Here is a 4,763-nt window from a genome sequence, read left to right on the forward strand (position 1 = left end):
ACCTTTGGAGCTTCCAGCATAGTTTGTAAAACAGCCTTTGTCTGGGTGTGTGTCAGCCATCACCCATGACAGCCACCGCCCTACCTGGGGTCTTGCTTTCTTGAGTTTCAGTTAACTGAAGTCAATCGTGGTCTGAAAATATTAAATGGAAAATTGTGGAAAATTCATAAAGTTTAAATTGTATACCACTCTGAGTAACATGACGGAACATGGCACCAGCCCGCTCCATCCCGCCCGGACGTGAGTCCCTGGTTTGTCCCCCATTTGTCCTCACCGCGTATGCCCCCATCCCAGTTGTCAGATCGACTGCCGGGCATCTCAGAGCTTGTGTCCCGGGCACCCCGATTTTACTGAATAATGGCCCCAGAGCCATTCTCGTTACTTTCATTGCAGTATATCATTATAATTGTTCTATTATGTTATTAGTTATTGCTGTTAACCTCTGATTGTGCCTAATTTATAAATTAAATTTTATCATGCGTCTGTAAGTACAGGATAAAAAGCATAATATAATAGGGTTTCAGCCGTCCACTGGAGGGCTGGGAACGCAGCCCCCCCAGGCGAGGGAGGGATACCGTGCTATCGTTACAGACAGGCTGTGAGGTCTGCTACATCTAAATATGGTAAACACCAAGCACCTCCTGGAGTCTCCCATCACCGCCCTGAGGAAGTCCACTTCCGATACCATAAACAGGTAAACTGGACTGATTCTCTGTCCCCACAAAGACGGACGAGCAGGGACAGTCAGCTCTTTCCGAGGGTCCTCACGGAGAACGGGGGGGGGCTCAACATGGCACCTCCCCACATCTGGGGGGCGATCGTTAAGAAGCCCAGTGTTCTACAGGTTCTGCTGTGGGCGCCGTGTGCGGCCACCTGCAGACTACGAGCGTGGCAGGTTCTGCACACACCAGAGCGGCTCGTGTTTTGGGATCCTGCAGGAAAATGCCAACCATTGTGATGCCGAAGAGCAGGCCGCCTGGTCCTGACGGGTTTGTGAGCCTCGGGAGGTCATTGGTTGCGTCATCTGAGCTCAGGGCCCCTAGTCCCGGGCATCCCAGACACTGGGAGCCCCCGCCCGGACCTGGTGAGTCTCCCTCCAGGAGATAAAAACCTGCGCATGATGGCTCGGCAGCCCCACCCGCCGCCCAGAATCCAGAGCCATTAACCTCGGCCCTCAACGGTGAGGCCGCATTGACCTTGGAACCGGGGGAGGGAAGTGTCCTTTGCTTACCTAATATTCCCTGTGGCTTCAGGCAAATAAGCCATTCTTCACGGTTGGCCTTAACTTGGCTTAACGTTATCCTGATTTATATAGAACTTCCCGCGATTCCCCTTGAGGTGACTGTGCTTTGGAGCTGTGTGAAGTGATCCATATCTATGCTGTTTCTAATGCATTTGCGAAACCATTTATAAGCTGATTGGGGAGGAAAGGTGGTCTATAAATGCCTGGAAATAATAATGATTGCGATGCTTATGAGTGATGAACGATAACTACGCATCACAGCAGGCAAACGCTGCCTACTCACAAATGCGTTTTCTCCTTTTCTCAAATGCTTTCTGACCAACTGATATTTAATAAAGGAAAACTCCCCCTAGAAAGCTTGATGGCTGATTGCGAAAACTCATCAGCATGGAAACCCCACACTAGCCTAAAAGGGATGACAATTATATTTGCAGTGATGTGTGTGTGCTTCACCCGTTTTAAGTTAGCAATCGTTGCAATGCCTGTGGATATGCTTGGCGTGTATGCTGAGTCCATCCTACCTGTCAAAAAGAACAAACTCATCGAAAACAGACTCACAAATATAGTGGACAATTTGGTGGCGGACAGAGTGGGGTGGATTTGGGAGGCCAGGAAAATGGGGTCAAGGGTTAAAGAAGTACAAATTAGTCATTGATAGTTGGTCACAGGGATGGGGAGCACGGCAGAGGGAAAGCAGTCAGCATTAATATGATGGCTGGGTGGAGGGCCAGGGGAGGGAGGGAGCAATTGGGGGCATCATATTATGAACTATATAGATGTCTAACCAATGTACTGTGTACTAGAAACTAATTTAAATACATAAATTTATTTAAAAAAATAAAAACTAACTAAATAAAAAGGTTTTGCTTCCCTTCTGAAACGTGACACTTCTGGTATTCACTTTGCTTTCCCATAGGGCTGGGGGTCAAAACCAGGCGGAAGCGCAAGCCTCGAAAGCAGGTAGGAGCTCAGCGCAGTGGCCTTTGTGGTCCCTGCTCATTGTGCTAACGGTTGGTCCGCCTTGTGGGAGACCTTCCCACTCTTACCTCCATCCTTCCCTCTGCAGGTCCCGTCACTTCCCTGCATGCATAGCTATCCCCCATCCCCACCCTTCCTAAGGTGAGGCATTGCAGAGGAGGAAGGAGGGGGCTGGTTCTCGGGTACGCGTTGCTGAAATCTCATGGGAACCACTCAGAGGAAGTGATGTGAAAAGAACGGACGAGTTTCCCACGCTGTAAGTAGGACTTTCAGTTTTCTTTGCCACGGCCCGTAATATACGGCTTTTATTCTTACAACCAGTTAGCCAAAAATATGCCCTGTTCAAGGCAACGAGTTTTTTAACTTATATTTTTACCAGAGTATGTTATATTCGTGTGCGCATATCTCACAGAATTTATAATCTGCCGTAGGTATTTTTTGCCCGTGCGTGTTAAACCGGATTGCATATCCTCCTCACTGTGACTTCAGAGGGACCACTTTTGAGTTTTATAAATAAAAAGGAATGTATTCCTAAGGCTCAGGGCACACACACCCACACACACACTCACACACATGCACACACACACAACGCACGTACACATACCGATATCGTTCTTAAACTTCGTAGCTATAAATACAACAGGATTCAGCGTACGATATTTTATTGCATTACATGAAATTCAAAATTTCGCAGGGAAACCAGAGCGAAATAAAGAAAGCTGGCCGCGATGAGGCGCATGTCCCTCCACCCTGCACCTTTGCGAAATTTTGAGATCACCCCGTTCTTTCTTTCTTTGGTCAAGGGCAAGCTATCGAATATCTCTTTTCTTTCTGCTCCGACAGCTAAACTCAGGAGCGGCAATGTCCTTATTCTTTGCTGTGACGCTGGCTCTCAGAGTGACTAACGTAAACGAACATCTGCTCGTCTCCCGTTCCCTATGCACAGCTCACGGCATCGTCCTGTGTCACGGGAGAAAGAAGCGTGGGACAGCCACGCCCGAGGAGTGTAAGGACATTCCCCGAGAGCCGCTTATGCTCAGGAGAATTATGCAGTGACATTTCTGTGCGTTATTTCATTTCTTAAATGTCATTATTCTTTAAAAAATTAATGCAAGTTCATGGGGGAAAAAAAATCACACAGGACAAAAGATACACAATGGAATGTCACCCTGTCTGTCACTGCCCTATCTTTTCCCCAGAGGACCGTTGCTACTTTTTCATCTGCCCTCCGCCGGTGGTCCAGGACATCCACGTGTTTGTCCAGACTAGTGAGGAGTACACGTGTGTGCATTTCCGTACTTTATTTTAAACCTAAAAAGTAGCAAACCACATAGACTCTTCTGAACCTCATTCTTTTCACTTAATATTATCTTGGACACTGCTTCGCGTTCACCCACAGATCCACCTCGTTGTGTTGGATGCTCATGTCATCCTCATGAGTTTTGTTAATGTCGATATAGAAGAACTAGACCTCGGGCTGTCTGGGGGCCGCTGAAGCAGCCTGTGGGTTCTCCAGATGGTGCTTGATATGAAGTCAGCAGGGGCGGCTGTTGGACAGAAGGTGGCAGGAAGGGGGCCAGGGACAAAGTGGAAGCCATGAGGATAAAGCGAAAACACCTCTATTCTTGAGCATTCAGGGGCGTGCCGGATAAGCTGGAGCCCTTGACCGTGGAGCTGAACTCACACCTGGCCAGGAGGCAGGGGCCCTGCCAGGGAAGACGCATTAGGGGCCGCACACCTGGCTGCAGTGACGCCCACACGTTAGCGAGCGGCATGCATGTGAGATGCAAACGTACCTGCCGTCATCCACCTTCTAACTCAGGAAGCGCCGCGCCTCCGCCACGCTCGGCCGCACCTTTCTCCTGGCGAGCCCTGAACCAGAGACGTGAGGGGAGCGGACGGGAGCCTAGTTCCAGCTCAGCGGGGCTCCGGGGTCCAAGCTCTACACAAGTCCCCCCGTGGACCGAACCCGAGGATGCTTCCCATCTCTGAGGCTGCACATGGTGCCGGAATGACAGGGTCTGGCCTCGCATCTTCGTTCCCTTGTGTAAGAACAGCTCGAAAAGTAATTCCTGGAAGTGGCACCACTGGCCCCGAGGATGTGCGCAGATTTTATTTTATTAGCTATTGTTAAATTTCACTCCAAAGAGGCCGTACCAGTTTATATTCCCGTCAATGGTGTTTGAGAGCTCAGATTTCCCAACGTCCTCATCAACAGGATGTATCATCCTACTTTTTGATCATTTTTATTTCAATTGGTAAAAAGCCTTATCTCGTGATGGTTTTAGTTTGCATTTCTTTTTTTACTAGATGTGTGGTGAAGCATCTTTTAAAACTGTTAAGCTCATTTTTATGTTTTTTCTCCTCTTAGCGACCACATTTAGCCATTTTTCTGTTGGAATCATTTTCTAGCTTTTAATTGACCTAAATGAGCTCATTATATATATATACGTATATACGTACACACACACACACACACACACACACACACACACACACACACACACAGCCATATATATATATATACACAAATATATTATAA

At 48.1% G+C, this 4,763-nt stretch overlaps 1 long non-coding RNA gene across 1 annotated transcript; it reads left to right on the top strand.

The window, feature by feature from the left end:
- Positions 1-2,130: 2,130 nt before the first annotated feature.
- Positions 2,131-4,093, top strand: LOC112482319. Its single transcript, XR_003047277.1, has 3 exons — positions 2,131-2,203; positions 2,310-2,477; positions 3,065-4,093. It is a non-coding gene; the product is annotated as an uncharacterized LOC112482319 (long non-coding RNA).
- Positions 4,094-4,763: the final 670 nt, after the last annotated feature.

The sequence above is a fragment of the Pteropus alecto genome, unplaced genomic scaffold (genome assembly GCF_000325575.1).
Source record: "Pteropus alecto unplaced genomic scaffold, ASM32557v1 scaffold195, whole genome shotgun sequence".
In the NCBI taxonomy this organism is placed as follows: domain Eukaryota; kingdom Metazoa; phylum Chordata; class Mammalia; order Chiroptera; family Pteropodidae; genus Pteropus; species Pteropus alecto.